The sequence below is a fragment of the Manis pentadactyla genome, chromosome 16 (genome assembly GCF_030020395.1).
Source record: "Manis pentadactyla isolate mManPen7 chromosome 16, mManPen7.hap1, whole genome shotgun sequence".
Lineage (NCBI taxonomy): Eukaryota > Metazoa > Chordata > Mammalia > Pholidota > Manidae > Manis > Manis pentadactyla.
In genome coordinates this window covers 18,134,715-18,153,413 of record NC_080034.1, presented here as the reverse complement: position 1 = coordinate 18,153,413, position 18,699 = coordinate 18,134,715, and the positions used below count along the sequence as shown (strand labels likewise).

At 38.8% G+C, this 18,699-nt stretch overlaps 1 long non-coding RNA gene across 1 annotated transcript; it reads right to left on the bottom strand.

Annotated features, from left to right (window-relative positions):
- Nucleotides 1–225: 225 nt before the first annotated feature.
- On the bottom strand, nt 226–18,486 carry LOC130681233 (uncharacterized). Its single transcript, XR_008994315.1, has 3 exons — nt 18,141–18,486; nt 11,166–11,266; nt 226–686 (listed from the first exon to the last, which is right to left on the bottom strand). It is a non-coding gene; the product is annotated as an uncharacterized LOC130681233 (long non-coding RNA).
- Between the last annotated feature and the right edge of the window lie 213 nt (nt 18,487–18,699).

The following is an 18,699-nucleotide window of genomic DNA, read 5'->3' as shown; positions in this document are numbered from 1 at the left end:
AGGTTATGCTGAAAATACACATTTTAATAATGGTTAGGGATTTTTATATATACAACAGAACTTCATGAAGCAAAGTCTATTATCCATTCCCATTTCCTGATAATATCACAGTCCCACTCGTTTCTGGTTTTATTTTGTCTGTTTGCTAAAACCAAGCATTGACAAGATGCAAATCATTGAGACCCACAGTTCTCTACGTCCCAATAATTATTTCAACATGCAGACTCTTTCTGTATCCTGCTCTAGCTCATATTAATCTCTATACTTAGCAACAGAGAGAGTTTCTATTTCTTAGAATGCTTAAATAACTTTCTCCCAGAGTAAGGACCATAAATAAGAGAAAGTTCTGGGTAATGCTGTAGGCCTCTGTCCCCTGAACCCTGATCCCTAGGACACAGCCATTCCCACAAGTTTCTTGCCAGCGCCTTCTCAATATTCTGCAACCTATGGACAAAATGGGAAACATTCCCTATTCGGAACAGAAAGAGGAGGAAAGGGAAACACCTTAAGGATGTATAGAGACTACATTTCTCATTTTCAACAACTTATTCTAAACTGTAACTGATCTTGCCTCCTTTGCCACTGATTTCCTATTTCCCTTACCTTCAGTTGGCACCTCCAGTTGATTTTTTCCCCTGGTGGGGGTGGTGGGGGGAGATGTAATTTAAGTCCGAATTTCATTATTTCTGAGGAAATCAGCATAGAAGGTAATAGTCCTGTGTTAACTTTTCCTCTGGAGTACATTGTAGAAAAAAAGAACACCTGGGCACTCCCCACCCCCTCTGCCCAACCCTGCACACCCCGGCCAGGGTTTCCAGCCATCATTTGGTTGCAACAGACACATTTCTCCTCCAAAGTCAGGGTCACTTAATGGAGCCTGTTTTGCCTATTTCCCTGATGGTGTGAGAAGTCCAAAATGATGAGGCAGGCATCTCACACTTAAATTTAGAGCCGAGGGAGAACACGGTTTCCCCACCCCTCCCTTGGCCCTGGTGGGAAAGACATTTTTACTGCAGGTACATCCATCCTTTGCCCCCTTTCTCACTCCTCTTCTTGGACTGGGGAATGGGGGGAAAAGGAAAATTTGGTGCTCTGCTCAGCTTTCAGTCTGTCTTATTAAAGCAAGAACCTGTTCATTAGATATTTCCCCACCACCAGGGGGCAGCACTCTGCCCCCGTCAGGGTCGCTGTGCTGGCCCAACGGTGCCAGAAACTGGCGGGCAAGCCTGTTGAATTCAGAAGTCAAGGTCAGAAAGGCCGGAGCAGCCACCTGCCTGCACCACGTCCTCCCATCCAGCTTTAATCTCCATTAGAGTTTATAGTTAGCCTCCTCCTTTCTGACTCTTCTGTCTATCCCTCCACTGGTTCTGAATTTGGAGTTGAGGATTTGGTCCCAGTTAACCCCTTCTAGAACCTCACACTACTGATGAAAAGGACATGATTATTCCAAAAACAGGGATGTTGTTTTCCTTATAGTTAGTGATCTAGAATCTTTCTCAAACTATTTCTATTCTTGAATTCTCATGTGCCACAGAAAATCAGGGGATTAAAAACGAACTTCATGAGACTTTATAACCCTAGAATTCAAGCCAGTTCACTAAGGATACATAGCTGTAGCTTTGTTTTATTTAATATATGTCAATTCTCAAACCTTTAAGGTACAACATAACATCCTTTTTGATCCACAGCTGTATTTTTAAGTTTTCTATTATTATTTTGTAGTTATATAGAGCCTCTTTCTTGGTAGCAGTGTTCAATAAATAAAACTAACAGAAAGAGTAATTTTCATATGGAATCTAAAAGGTAGTAACTTTAAGCAATGATCCTAAAGCTTTGGGCTAGTGAAGTTTTTCCTTATTATTCTCCAAAACTGATTAGGATGAAGATGTGAGTGTGTATAGGTTTAAATAGTGTGGATGAATGACTGAAAATGGGTTAAAGAGCTATCTTTAAATGATCAAAAACTATGCTATAATGTCTTTTTTTAGGATAATGGTATTTTTAACTCAGTTTGCTAAACAAAAAAAGTAAGTGAACATATGTTAGCAATTGCCTTGAAAAAACCGTATTTATTGTACATTCATGTCAAGCCATATGATTATTATTTAAGCATATACCATTAGCATGGTTGATTTCCTTTTGTGGCCTTACGATAGGCCTTACAATATAGGTTTCCCTGCAATTCAGATAAGAATCCCTGAAGAAATCTGAATTTAAAATATGCCACTTTGACTTAGAATGAGTTCTTTGAAAATTAGGTAATACCCAACTTGTATACATTGTTGAACTAGTTACTACTTTAGACTCAAGGCTGTTAAATATTACTTCAAAATAGAAAGCAATTAAAATGATAGCCTCCATAAGTACTTGATCTAAGTATTTATTTTGAATAACATTGTACAAATTATGGTAAACATGTTATTAATAGCTTCTCAGTCTTAGATAGACGGTTTTGAATTTATCATTAAGTATATTGGCCTTGACTTTCAGTCTTCTGATGGCCTTTTCATTGATTAACTTTCTCCTGATTCACGTGTGTGGCACTGTAACCCATTTGTTGCCCTGGGAGAGGAAGAAACAAATTCTACACTAATCCAAGGATAGTTCGCTCTTTCATACTGAAATGGGTTTGTCAACTACACCATGTGATATCTGGCTGTGAAACTGATTGATGAGCCAAAGGCCATTTTGCTGGCAGCCTAGAGACCCTGTCCCAACGGGGACAGAGAAGAATGAGGAGTGCTGGAAAAAATAAACAACCGTATTCTTTATTTTTCTGGTGACATTATGTAAAGGGAGGGGCAAGCGCAGGAAGAAATGTATTCAAAGTCACGTGGTATTCCTTCAGGACACCTAGTTGTTCACTCTTACCAGTAAACTGTGTTTATCTGGATTTAACCTTCCAAAAGTACTTCAATAATAGTATGTCACTGTTTTTATTTTAACCACTTTTTAAATTTGTCTATTTTTTGGATACAGTAAAACTAGATGGCAGTTCTGAGGCAAACGGTAAGAATAATTATCATGTGATTTTTTTTTCTAATTTACTGTTGTGGTGGGATACGTCTGTGATAGCAAGGCTCACTTTGTGTCAGGGTGTCCCACCGATGCACTTTTCCATGCACCAAACCAGACCTGGAATCTGAACACAGACCAGACTTTTACGGCAGCCGTAGACTGAGAAGTGACAAAAGGGAGCAGAAAGAAAACCACCGTGGAGCTGGGACAGACGCACGACTGAACCCAGGCTCTTCCACCCGGTACCCTAGCTTCCACCTGACCGGGCAAATACTTCACGTCCATGAACCTCGCATTCCTGGTCTCTAAAATGGAAATAATGATACCTACCCAAAGGGGTTCGGGCAAGGTCTGAGCACTTAACACACTTGCCGCTTACAAGGATTCCAGAAGTGTTAGAACTCTCCTTGCTCCCATTGTCTCCAGAATATTTTTTAATAAGGATACTTTCAGTGAACTGTTGATACCAGGAAAGACAAAAAAGGGCAAAATGCAGAGGATTGCAAGAAGCCTTCCTAGATTATTCATTTTAAAGAAGCAAATGGATACCACATCCAAACCAGTTATTTTTTCTCAATTTTTTTTCCCATCTGAGAAAACATGTCTCATAACACTTTACTGCATTAACCGCCTTAACTGTATACAGCTTCCCTAATCCTCGTGTGCACTGTGATTATTCAAATTCTTGGCAAGTCGACATGCTGGACATGAAGGCAGATTAACTCAATTACAACCAGTGAGGCATGCTTGATTAGAATACTACCTTGCCCTTATAACTTGGGTTTAGCTTGTCAAAAGTAACAAATGAAAGATTTAACTTCCTGTAACGTTTACCTCCCACTTCATCTATTGCACCCTTCGATACCCTCAGAGGTGCTTTTTACTCTCCAAAGAAACCTGACTTAGATAGTCTTTGAATTTCAGGGTTACAGTGTTCGTAACATATTAACTTTGTGACAAAGTTTGAGCCCAGTATTAATTTTAGTTAGCTTTCTATCGGAGGGAAAGTCTTGCCCCAGTTTTATAAATTTATTTACAAAGATGTTTTGTTAGCAACATCTCTTTCCCACCAACTGGGGAGAGAAAGGAAACCCAAGTCAACTCTAGTGTTTAACCAACTGCGTCAAAGCTCTTTCTTTAAAACTTCAGGTAATGAGCAGCTTCTTTGGGCCTGGTATTTAGGAAGAACTGTCTCTAAGTTCCCTTTTAATTCTAAAATTCTGCATCCCTTAAGCACTTACCAGGCTTAAGTAACTTAAACACTTAGCAGGCAACCTCATGGGTTTGACCTACTAAGGTACAAAATAGCACAAAATAAAATCATAGTAAATTCAAAGAGCTTCAAACCCATGTTTCTCTCCAATCTCTGTCCTTAACTAGCAGTAAGTGGGTTACTCGCTCATGACACAAAGGAAGTGAATTTCCATTTGGGTTTTTAATGTATGCACTATGCAGCAGGACCTGGGGTTGCAAAGATAAAGAGAATAATCAGGGTCCCTATTGTCTAGAGTGGAACTTACAGTACAGAATGGGTGGCTTGGTCTGTTCAGTCTGCTCTAACAGAATACTGTGGCCAGGGCTCCTCATTAACAATAGAAATTTATTTCTCACAGCTGTGGGGGCTGCAAGTGCAAGATCAGGGTGCCGGCATGATCAGGTTCTGGTGAGGACCCTCTGCTGTGCTGCTGTGTTATGTTCTCACATGGTGGAGAGGAGAAGAGAACTCTCTGAAGTCTCTTTTATAACAGCAACCATTCCCTTCCTGAGTTCCCCACCCTTATGACCTAATCACCTCCCAAAGGCCCCACCTAATACCATCACATTGGTGGTTAGGATTTCAATTTATGGATTTGGGGGAGACACAAACACATGTCCACAATAGACAGAGACAGGCAAGTAACTAAAGGTGGGCTAAAGGCTTTGATGGCATGAGTCTCTTTGAAAGTGTCCAGCATCTGGCTTAGACGGCTGAGTGAGTGGTGACGGCTGTCAGTCTTGAGAGAGGGCACCCAGCGCTTCATGCGATTAGAAGGAAAATAACCATCTCAGTGTGGGATACTCAGTTGAGTTTCAAATGCCTTCCCCAGAAAGAGCTTTCAAAAATACATAATCTTTCTCCAATCCTCATGTTGCTGCTAAACTAGGATTATTTGACCCAAGATTAAGGAAAAGTGGGATTTCCTATGAGTTTATCTTAAGATGCCAATAAACCTGCAACCTTATAAGAAAGAGGATGACTGTGTTCTACCACTGGCCAAGAAAGAAAAGTCCCAGAGGTCAAGTTCTCTTTGGGACATTGCTGAGACATGGAGCACAGGATGTAAATACAACCAGAAAGATGATTTGAGGGACTGGAGCGTATGTTTTGCTCTTTTTAAAAAGCTGAAAATTACTTCCTGTGATTAGAAGGAATCTAGCCATAGAACTTTTAAACTCAGTGTTCTGTGGGCTTATCCCTTCATCTTCTCATGGGTTGAAAGAATTATTTAGGTCAAAGGCTGTAATGTGGATTTTTCTAGCTGCTCAGCAGCACTGAAAGAGCAAATCAAATATCTTTTTTTGATTGGGTTGGAATAAGGGCTCTCAAAAAGACAGTAAAAATAGACACTGCTGAGGGAAAAGGAGCCTGAAGCTCAAGGAGGGGCTTTTGATTGTTCCTTAAAATTCAAATCAATTTAACAAAGATAAAGATACTGTATTTCATTGATTCTAAGTTCAAATTTTTCCACAGTAAAATGGCAAGTGGTCTCTAAAATCAGCATTTTAATCACTCATCTTAAAGTCTCTGTCATTCTGGTGGCATCAGTCTAATTTATGCCTACTCATGCACAAACTTGGTAGTAGCTAATTTTTTTGTCATATTTGAATGATTTTGTTCATTTTGAGTAGGCACATTGAGTTGAATTGCCACCAAATGCCCTCAAAAAGATCATGGTATGATTCAGCATTGAAAAAAAAGGTATCATATACCCAGAAAAGCATGGAAACAGAGAGGTGTAATATGACACAAACATCTCCTTTCAATAATTGTAAATTTTTTTTGGGGGGGTGAGAAATTTAATTTCTACTCTCAGTACATTTCAATTATACAATAGTGTTACCAACCATAATCACCATGTCATACATTTGATCCTAAAGAAAAGATAAATAACCCAGGTGATGCATGTGATGATTAGCTAAATGGGAGGAATCTTTTCATGATGTATACATGTATCAAATCATCTTACAATTTTTATCATACCTCAGTAGATACCTGAAAATGATGTCTAAATGATAAGAAAACATTACATTTTTGTTTAATTGGCAGTCGTTTACTTCTTAGTGGTGCCTAAAAGAATGGTGCCAATTAATATAAAAGACATCTTAGACCTGAAGAAATGTGGTAAGTGAGCAAATCCCAAAGTATATCATTGTTTCTTTAAATATCTTTCATTACATATCTTTAGTATTACTTAGGCTTAGTTGACTATTTTAAGTTATTTTGAAAACTAGAGTCTGAATCTCAAACAATACTTTTTTTTTTTAAGGTACTGTATTTGTTAGTGCTACCTGATGGAAGGAAACCCTAATTATTGTGAAAGAATTTAAAAGGGAAACTTTCTAAAGTGCTGACATTTTACATTTTAGAGTAATATACTCTGGCAAATGTCCCAGACACTTTTATGGATCCGGAAGAATAGTTGCAATGGACTGTATAAAGGAAGTGACATGGTAGATTTAGATTTTGATTAACTTTTCCCAGGGATTTCAAAGAAATATTCTCTGAGTCCAAGTGTATCAGCAAGGGGGAGTGTAAATTTCAGTAGTTTAAGTTTCTTGGGTTGGTAGCAGATCATTTATGCATGCCATAAATGTTGAGCATCTGTTTGTATAAGGAACTACACTGGATTCTGTGACAGACACAAGAAAAAAACAGAGTCCCTGTCATCAAGGAGCTTATAGTCTGAACAAGGAGCTAAAATGTGTACACAAATAATTATAACCAGAATGCTAAAGACCTTCCAGGGAGATGGAGCTAAGGATTCTATATAGATTTTCCCTATTCTAGACATTTAATATAAAAATGCAATACGATAAGTCTTTTGTGTCTGATTTCTTTTACTTATAATGTTTTTGAAGTTTATCCATGTTGTTACATGTATAAGTACTTCATTCCTTTTTTAATGTCTAATAGTATTTCACTGAATGGACTTAAAGTATTTTGTTAATCCATCCATCACTTACTGTTGTTCTTTATAGCTTGTGCTTTTGCTTGCATATCTAAGACATCAATGACTGACCTGAGGCCATTAAGATTTGCTCCTATATTTCCTTCCAAGAGTTGTATGTTTTAGCTCTTGCACTTTGGTAACTGATCCATTCTGAGTTAAATTTTGCATATCATGTGAGAATAGAGTCCAAATTCATTATTTTGAGTATGAATATCTAATTGTCCCGGCACCATTTGTGGAAGAGTATTTTCCCCCATTGAATTGTCTTGGTACCTTGTTGAGACTCAATTACTACTAATGTCAGGGTTGATTTCTGGGCTCTTAACATATTCTATTGATCTGTATGTATACTTTACTCCAGTACCACACTGTCGTGATGGCTGTAACTGCAATACGTTTTGAAATTAGAAACTCTTGAGTTCTCCAACTTTATTCCCTTTTTCAAGAGTTCTTCGCTATTCTCAGTTCCTTGCATTTCTGTATGCATTTTAGGATCAGTTTGCCAATCTTACCAAAAAAAAGAAAAATTGAACTGGGATTTTGATATGGATTGTATTGAATCTGCAGATTAACTTGAGGAATATTGCTATTTTAACAATATTAAGTCTTTCAATCTGTGAATACAGGATGTTTTTCCATTTATTTAGATCATTTTTAACTTCTTTTAACCATATTTTCTAGATTATAGTACACAGGTCTTGAATTTCTTTTGGCAAATTTATTCCCAAATATTTTTATGCTTTTTTATTCTATTGAAACAGAATTGTTTTCTTAATTTCATTTTCAGATTGGTCACTGATAACGTGCAGAAATGCAATTGATTTTTGTATATTGATCTTGTATCCTGCAATCCTGCTGAACTCATTTGTTAGGTCTAGTAGTTTCTTAGTGGATACATACTGTTTTTTAAATCTCTTTTTTCACTTCATAACATCAATATGGATAGCTTTTTAAGGTAGTTTAAGTGTACCTTTTTAATTCCGATTTTAAGAACTCCGTGGTGGACCACATTATAACAAAACATATTTACCCATTCTCCTACTGGTAGGCATGTATATTGATCTCTCTTTTTGTTTTTGTTTTGCTACCATAAAAACACTGAAATGAAAATAAAATTCTCAAACATACCTCTAAAAACACACACATGTTCATATTTTTATACATCAGAATCCTAAAAACAGAACTGACTGGCCATAGTAGCAAATATTGCAGAATTGTTCCTCAAAAGGGTCCAAATTTTTCCATCAGCAAAAGAAAAGATAGATTTAATAAGACACACATCAAAACAACTAACAGCTTCTAATAATGGTCCTCTAACTTGGGTAGAAAGAATCCCTCTCCAGTAAAGCGGCGAGACTCCCCCTGTGATGGTCAAATTAACTTGGGGCTAAGGGTAGAAATCCACCAGAATGCCTACAGAAGGCATCTTTCTTCCCCAGACAATTTCAAGCAGAAATAATAGAGAGGAACTAAGAGGATTTACTGTACCTCAATCAATCCATCATAGATGCTGCAAAGCTTTCTGGCATTTTTGCTCACCGTTTCCCAGAGGACTGTGCTTCTCTCAGTCTCAGAATGGGAAGCACATGTGTGGAATGCAGAAGCATGTGCAGACTGGGTATAGTTATGTACTCAACAAGTACTTCTCCAAGTAAATTATTACTCAAGTTTGTATATACTGATGCACTGATACACGAAAACATATATTTGTCACTATATGAATTTTGTCAGGAAATGGTTAATCAGGGACCCCTCCCCCCCCCAACCCTTTCCCTCCCCTTGCTACTGCCAGAGGGGTATATTACAATCACCTTTCAGAGGAAGTGTGATAGTGGTGCTCCCTGCCAGGGGAACCTTGTTAGGCTACACCCCAACTTCTAAAGAGAGTTTTAAAGTACTTATCCGAATTACTGTTTGTCAAGATTCCTTTGTTCTTAAATCGACATGTTTTTCCAGTTTTTAAATCACTCCCAAAGCACATACCTAGTAAGAAATGCCTATGTGGAAGCTCTGGAAAAAATAGTGAAAATGCTTAATGCCCTAAAGGATTTTACAATTCAGAAGAGAAATAAGAATGCATATTCATAATTGCAATACATGATCCCATAAAAGTCTACCAATCATTTTTTGCAGAGACTTTTCATGTTTTATAAGTTCAGTAGTGTCATATTATATAAACAACCTAAAAATGTAAGTAACCCCTTAAAACAATTTGCCAAAGTACGTTTAAGTAATTATTTTCCTTTATTCTAATCTCTAAAGCAATAAAAAGTAATGCTCCAAAGGCAGGGGTTGTGTCTGTCTCGTTCACTGAATCCCCAGCATTGATCACAACGCCTAATATAATAGACATTCAATAAAGATTTGTTGAAATAATAAAGGAAATTCAGATGAATGCAAAAAAACATAAAAAAGAATAAAATCATACAATCTGACAAATTTTGTAAAGAATGTAAAAGTATTTTTGCTAGTTTTGTCTTCTTAGAAGATTAATATAATTAGAATTGCTATGTTTAAAATATGTTCACATTTTACATTGTAGCACATGACTTAACTATCCCCCCAAAGTTTATATTGTTTAATGCTTCATCACTAGTATATGAGATTCTCATTGCCCAAACATGCCTTAACACTTGGTCAATTCTATCTTCGTGGTCCATCTGGTACGTGACAAATTATCTTGCATTGGTATTTTTATTTACATTCTTTGAATTACACCAATTGAAAGAGCATTTTTTGTTCATTCACCTTTAATAGCTCTTCATAAATTGGCTTTTTATTTCTTTCTCTAACTTTTTTTTATAGTGTAGAAGTTCTTTATATAGCACTGTTGTAGAATATTTTTTATCATATATTGCCATTTTTTTCTATATTTATGTTTGTTTCCACTCTGCTATTTATTATATATCTATATGTATATATAGACATATGTATATGTGTGTGTGTGTATGTCTGTGTGTGTGTGTGTATTCTGTAACCAACTTTCTGTAATCAAACCTATAAAAATTTTCCTTTTGTTTTCTGACTTTGATTTCATACAAATACCTCTGTATTTTCTCCAGTTCCATTTCATACATCAAGAGTTTTTATCCAAGCTATGAGGTACAGATTTAAATTTTCTTTTGCCAATTAGCCAGTTATTCTAATATCATTTGATAAGTAGACCGACGACCTTGCATAGTACACTTGTAATACTAAAAAATTATTATATGACTGTCTCCAGATTTTCTCTGTGGTTCTATGTCATTTATATTTCTGCCATTTTTAATGGCAAGCCTTTTAAAAAATGACGGTAGCTTTGCAATACCTTTGCTAATAATGTCTTTTGTATTCATATTTTATCAAGACGTTTCTTCTTTAGGTGGAGCATTACAACTTTTAAACCATTCTTTAATGTTTATTCTGCTAATTTTAAAAATCTTTTAATCAGGTTTTTCTCCCCAGATCTCATTGGAACTGGTTCTGGGATTCTCAGTGTATTGTTAAAAACTCTCCATGCAGTAGTTATTTTGTCTGATTTTACTTTAACAGAATTTCAAAAACAATGAAATATTTTTCAAGAAAACAGTAATAAATGGAAAAATAAATACTAATGAGAAAATTGAGAATGTAAAAAATTAATCACCAAAGAAAAGTCTCCTGAAATCTTTCCTTTCAGGGGAGCCTTGGGTAAACTGAAAAAAATACTGTATTTTAACCACTAGAGGGCAGTACACTCTAAATAATGGACCTCAGCAACCTTAAAATGAAGCAGTTTCACCTGAAGATAGAATTTATGTAAGAATAATAGTTTATTTACACTGTATGATAATTAAAAACTATTCTGATATTTGCAATATAACATTGTTTTAGAACAGTTAAAGAAATAAAGTCAGCACTAAATTATCTATGTTCACATGAATTGCTGCCTACGGAGCCACACTGCTGAAGACCTACCTGAGGGTAAGCATGCTCTGTGTGAAGGACGACTCCTTGAAGACAGGCTCTGTGGCTTGTTCACCAGTTGTTTTCTTCAGTACATGTGTAGGATCCAGTTTCTAGCAACAGATCAAATATCTGATGAAGAAAAACATTAAATAATCTATAGTCTCTGCCCTACTCAATTTCTGAATTAACTCTAATGAAACCTGGTTCTACACTAGGAACTAGTACTGCCCTTAGGCAGGCGGGACTCTCCACTGGAGAAGGCCCCCTCTTGCCCTCCTTCAGAAGCAGCCCCTCTGCAGCAGGCTAGGACAGCGCCCCCTCTCTCCCATGGTCAATATGACATGGCTATGAAGCCTACGATCCCCCTTCCACAGGGTGCTCTGGTGTCTCAGACACAGAATTTACCGGAGTCCGTGTTCAGGGTCTGTGCAGTCTACTTCTCTGAGTCCATCTTCCCCGGAGCAGACCCTGCTATGGGTGTGGATACTCCTAGACCCAGAGGCTAGCTGATGGGAAGCTGTTTCTTTGGAATGGGGACAAAGTACATAGGCTAGGATTTATGGACAAGAGCGAATGAAGGAGAATTTTATCTCTTTCTCCCTTATATTTCTAGATTGCATAATTTTTAAATGAAAATTATATATGAATTGCATTACTTTTGAAATAATGAGGGAAAGATAAAGGAAACAGAATTAACGTGCCTTAGGGACCCATGGGATGTGGAAGGTGAAGAGGGCCCAGTGACCTGTCACTACCTTTGGGTGTAGGGTTCCAGGTGAATGACAGGATCATCAAATGGAATCATGAATTCAATAAAGGGAATGGGTGTGAGGCTGTGGTGTAAGAATGATAAATGCTCAGGCAGAGAAAGACAGATACCATATGATTTCACTTATTTGTGGAATATAAAAACAAAGCAAAACAGAAGGGACCAAATAGCAGTAGACTCATAGACAATGAGAAGTGTTGCCCAAGGGGAGTGGTCGGGGTGGAGGCGGGGGCGGCAGAGGGGGAGGGGGATCAAAGGGCACAATAATTCGCAATGACAATATAAGTTGATCACAGGGACTGTTGAACCACTGTGATGTACATTTGAAACCAACATAAGATTGCATATTAATGATACCTTAATAAAAAAAAGAATGATTAATTCTATGAAGAACAAATTGTGTTGAAGATCCATGTCATATTCACATGCAATTATCTGAAAAGTAGTGAGAAGCAACAGCATTTTAGTTTAAGAGGGAAGAAGGTGACTGAGAAAAAGTGATCAGACAGGCAGAAGAACTGGAGAGTAGAAACCAAGGAAAACTTTCCAAAATTACAAAGAGCTCTTGATGGTCAAATGTAGCAGAGAAGTCCTATGCCCTACGCCATACATTTTTACAAGCACTGTTTGGATTCGATCTTCAGGAGGTCGTATGTGACCTTAGAGACGGTCATGTCAGTCTGTGGTCAGGGTGACGGCAGAGTGCTGAGGGCTGACCAGCGGGTGGGAGGTCAGGAAACAGAGCTAGGGATGGCCTCTACACTTTTAGACTGAATCCCTGGAGAAAAAGGGGCAATTACTTTGGGACTTCATGCAAGGGGCTACTTCCAAGAGAGGCTATAGGTTAATAATCAGAAAACCTGAAAAAAGTCTCCTCTGGAAGACTGCCCCCATTGGACACCCAAACACGCCCTCTAACTCAGGTCTCTTCCTGTTCCTTCTTGACTCCCAACCACCAAGATCCACCTTCATTGCCAACTAATAGTGAAATATTAAACAAATGAACGGTTGCCTGCCCATAAAGGTAGATTCTCTTTTCTGAAGATTAATGGTGAAGTACTGCTTTTCTTCATCATTAACTGGTCATTTTCTTGGAAGGTAATCCAGTAAATGAAGTCTCAATTCAAACACCTTGGGGTTCTAAGCAGTAAGTAGGAAACCGATAGGCAAATTTGGTAATGCAGACTGAGAAGGTCATATAAAAATCCTTCAAGAAGTCAAAGAAATGTAGGTTGCCCGAAGGATTTTAGTTTTCTTTGGCATGTTCATTGAGACTCTAATTTCTCTTAGGATTAAACTGGTAAATAATGAAAGTTTAGTGTTGATTCATGTCATCTTGGACTTTAACGGATCCACATGATTGGTCTAATTCAAGCATCGCCCCCTACCCTGCGCAGTCACCGTCCCCGGGCACATGCAAACTCCCCCTGCCCCTGCTCCTCGCTGTTCTCTTCTCTCACCCCAGGCTCCAACCAGGAGCCGCTGTTACTGGAGCAGGTCACATCCTGCCATCCCACAGACGCCCCCCTCGGTAGGCGCTGCCATCTTAATGTGGCCTCCAGAGGAAACAAGATGGGGAACTTGAGGAACACTTTTAGAGTCCAAGGTGAGAATTCTAAAAAATTAAAGCGTGCCCTTTCCCTTGGGTTATTCTGCATACTCTCAGAAACAACTCCTTCTTAGTCCCCTGTGAGACTCTCCATTCTATTTTTCACTCCAAACACCCACTTTTCTACCCAGGATATCCAACCACTCTTCCTACCCACTCCCATTCTACTAGCATGGCACCCCAAATCTGATTCATTCCGTCCGTATAATACTCAAGAAAGGGGCGGGAGACTTCAGCAGTGTAGTTGATGAGAAACAGGCCCCTCATTTCCCAAATGTGTGAGCTGAGGACAAAGGCCAGCTAGTGCCCCAAGCCTCACAAGACTGTTAAGACCCTTTTGTTAAGGGCCAAACTGTAGGCGGACTATCGGACAAGGGACACACCTACCTCTCCAGGACAAAGACAAGTCGCCACACAGCTTTGTTCAGACAGCCTGAACCCATAAGCGAGCAGAAAATAGTTTCCCAGCTGCTTCATAATTCAGGAGGTACCTCTGCCTCCTCTGACACAGTGAGTCACGTTACTAAATAGAGCAGTAACTGTACTTTTCAAGGGCAGATCCCTTAGAAAAAAAAGTTTTTTTGGAGATAATCATTCTACCAGGTCCTCAATAAATTTCTTTGCCAAATTCCCTTGTTCTCAATTTCCATCTGGGGGAGGGGAAGGAGGTGGTTGATTCTCCAGTTGCTTCTGCTTATTTCATTTTAGAAGAAAGACCTAAATTCATCATGATACCAACTCCAAGATACCGATGGACTCTTTTGATGGCCTCCCTGAGCCATCTGTTTTTATAACCAAAATCTTCACATGGCAACATCTCATGGTGTAGAAGAGATAAGTCTTCAGCAGATATTCCATGTATGTTTATGGCACTGTGGTGCAAGGCCTCCTAAAGGAATTACCAACATTTGTTCAGTTATTCATCAACAGAACTATTTTAGAGTGTCGCTGTAGGTAGGGACATGGTGATTGACATCGGGCACAGAAAAATGAATCAGATATGAGTCCTCACCCTTAAGGACCTTATGTACAGTAAGTCATTAGCCTCAGTATAGGAAGAATAATGCTGTGATGGAATGAGGCACAAGTTGTCTGAAGAAAGCATGGTTGATTTTGTGGGGGAAATATCAAAAAAGCTGAGCCTGTAAGGAGTATGAGTTATTGTGGCCCAGAAAAGGCAGACGTGTGTTCTGGTAGCAGGATGAACTGAGGAGAATAAAAACTGAGATGGCCCAGCACAGCAAGAGAACTGTCAATGGTTTGCTATAACTAGAACACAAGGTTTAAAGTAAGCAATTTTACTTTAATACATCTGAATGTATGACAGAGATATTAATTTGTTCCAGGGAAAAAAGTAAGCAGTAGAATCTTGAATAGAAATACTGTATCTGGTTCTGTTAAGTTCAGAAATGTTAGCGTAAAATTTGGGGAGCTAACACTCAGAACCCTCAAAATATGTTTTCTGAGATACAAGAATTTTTTAAATAAATTTTTTATTCTAGAAGGGTTTTGGACTTACAGAAAAAATGCAAGATAGTACAGAGGGTCCCCATATTTTCCACACCCAGTTGTGCCTACTGTTAACATCTTCACATCAGTATAATACATTTGTTACAGTTAATGAACCAATACTGACACATTATTATTAACTAACATCTATGCTTGATTCAGATTTCCTTAGTTTTTACCTAATGTCCTTTTCCTGCAAGAGGACCTTACCCGCACACCATTTTATATTTATTTGCTCTATTCCCTTAGGATCCTCTTAGCTCTGACAATTTCTCCAACTTTCTTTGTGATGGATCTCAGTTGTGAAAAATACTTGTTAGTTATATTGAGAATGTCATACAGTTTGGGTTTGTGTGATGGCTGCCTCATGGTTAGAATGAGGCTATGGGATTGGGGACAATATATGGACTTTTACAGCAAATCTCACGGACGTAAGGGCAAGGCTGACCTCAAGTAAAATGAGAAGTGTCAATCATTTCCCCACTACATTTACACACATTTCCACCTCCACTCCCTCAGCCCCAGCACCCAGTGCTGTCTCTCATCCACTTCTCTAGGCCTGTCAGGTTCTTACCAAAAGAAAGCCGCCCCCTCCCACTGTCTGCATCTAGGCTCACTGGCTCACATTGCAACCCTAGTCCATGACTCCCTCACTCCCCAAAGCTATTTGCACATGCTATTCTCTGCCCAGAAATGTCTCCCCACTTCCCACACCCCTTGATGCCCCTCTCACCCCTTTACACATCCCATTTATCTAATACCTCCCATTCATACTTCCAGTCTCAGGCAAATGTCAATTTCCTCAGCAAGATTATCGACCACCTACGATATACTGTAGAATATGCGATATATTTAGAATAAATTCTAATGTAAGGACTGCATTATTCTATTTATATTTTTGGAACACTGGACCTATGCTGACCAAAAACCCATAGCTTCAATGCATGCAGTTTTTCCTTACACGTACACACCTCCCTGATCCCAGATTAACAAAGAGTAATTTCTGGAACTGAATCACTTATCAATTGCTTGTTTGTTCACAACTGATATAATCTTGAAAAATGTCAGCCTCCCCACAGAATAGAAGCCCAGTCATTAGACATAAAGGAGCAATTTAGGTAATTTCAAATACATTATGAAAAAAATCAAGTACGCAGGTCTCCTTTTATATATTTTTTTATTTGTTATAATTCCTCTTTTCACTCCCATTTGTCCCCTCAGTTCCACCGGAACTGTCCTCAAGTAGGTAAATCGATATCATTTTATCTTTACTCCTCGGTCAGTCCACAGGCCTGTTAGGTCCTGCTCATTGTCCTGGCACCAGAGACATAGTTAAACTCAGACACAGGTCCTGCCCTCATAGAACTTACACCCTAGAGGCAGAGACGGACCAAGAGAAAACACACGAATATACACCACTAAAATTTTAAATTAGAAGGAGTTCTTTAAGCTGGAAGTGATCTTAAATAATGAGAAGTATCCAGCCCTGAAACAGTCTAAGTAGAGACAGAGTGCAAAGAACAGCAGGGATCTGAGGCCGTAAGGCTGCAGCAACTAGAGCTTATTTGAGGACAAACTAAAAGCCAGTGTGGTTGGAGCATCCTCAGCAGGGGGAAGAACACCACTGGATAATGTTAGGAGGCAGTCAGGACCCACATCCTATATGATATGCAGGCAGCGATAAGGACATTGGACCTTATTCTAAGTGAAGTCAGGAGCCACTGCAATTTTTTTAAGCAAAAATGTGGAACCAAGATCTGATTTATCCTTTTAAAATATCAGTCTGGTACAAGGTGGTAAATGCATTGTAAGAGTAAATGTAGAATCAGAGAGGTAATTAGTAAGCTGGTGCGCTGATCCAAGTAGGAGGTGATGGTCCCCTGAACTAGGATTCTAATAGTGGAAACAAAGAGAAATGGATAAATGCAAAGTATCACTCAAAATGTCAGCTAAGAGGACCTGTTGATGGGCCAAATGTGAAGGAAGAGAGGAATGAGTAGATGGCATGTTCTGGGCTTGCAGTAGGATTGAAGATGAGAGTGTTGGCTAAGGACAGGAGGAAACTATTTAGAGCCCAGGGAGGAAATGGAGAACTCAAGTGTTCTCAGTGAAGCATGTTAAGCTTGCAATGCTTAATAAAGTGATAGTTTGCAGACAAGAAACTCAAAGACAGTTTTTAGGTCCTGTGCCCAAGATCAGACATGCTTGGTACATTTTCTAGTATTTGACGTTCAGGCCTTCTTACTCCAAAGTGAATGCACATTTGGAAGCGACCTCAGTAATTGTTATTCATCTTTACCCACAACGTAAAATTAGCCTACTTATTAGCCAAAAGTAGAGTCCATCATCTCTGTATTATTCTGGAAACTTGCTTAAGCAGCATTACAGACAGTAAAAACAGAAATAATCGAAGTGTTGTTATATGGAGCTCTTTCTCAAATTTGCTGATTGTTAAGGATCCCTTAGCACTCCATATGCTCGGGGTTGACTTGGGCAAGTGAAATTTGGTTGCAAGAATTGGAATATCTTCAGGGAGAAATTCACTGACAAGAATAACTGGTATAAATATAACCTTGATTGGATCCTAGAACAGAAAAATGGCATTAATGGGAAAACTGCTGAAACCCAAAAGGCATCTGTAATTTGGCTAAGAGTCCTGTACAATGTTCATGTCTTAGTTCTGGCAAACTCACCATGGTTATGTGAGATCTGGATCGGGGGAAGAGTAAAGAGCATATAGCTACTCTCTGCTATAGTTTTGCAACTTTTGTGAAAATCTCAAGTTATTTCAAAATAAAAGGCAATATTAAAAACAAAAGGATACAGGTGTACCTCATGGAATGTGAGTGGTTGGAATGTCTCACAAGAAACCACAAAAGAATTAGATTGTGCTGATGGTCCAATGCAACATGTTTAACTTCACTAGCAGTCAAAAAAAAATACAAATCAACATGAGATACAATGTGATTTCTGTGACATCAGCCAATATATAATGATAACCAATATTAAGTAGATTTTGGGAAAATGATCCCTTTACACACTGTGAAGGATATTCATAGTACCAGGATCTTTGTATTATTGCTAATAAAAAACTTACCTCAAACTGGGAAAGGATGGAAATTTTTCGCTTGATATCTGAAAAGGTCAAAGGTAGGTCAATCTTCAAGCGAGGACTGGCCTTAGGGTATAAAAGTCTAGAATCTTTCTGTCTCGTCTCTCTGCTTTCTGTGGTGTCCACTTCATCCTAAAGTCGACTCCCCTTTGTTTTAACAGTGGATTTCAGTCCCAGGCAAGTTCCCTCTTGATTTGGTGAGACCAAAAAATAACAATGGAATGTTCATAGAGTGAAAGGGTTTTTACCCAACTTTACTCCCCCGGTGGCAGGTCAAGCACTAGAATCCCGTTCTCTCAGAGCGAGTCTGGATGCAGGAAGCCGGTCTCTGCCTCTGTCCTCAGAGCTGCCACCACTCCAGGCTCTGCTCTCCTGCAGCCGTGCAGCCTGGAGCCCTGGGCGGAGCTCTTTATATAGAGTCAATAATAACATATTGCCCACACGTGTGCAGTGAGTGAGCCCACCATGGTCAGTTGAGAATCCTGACCATAGGAACCTCCATTTTCTCTACACCATGTGCCACGAGAGTGCCAGCAATCCCCAC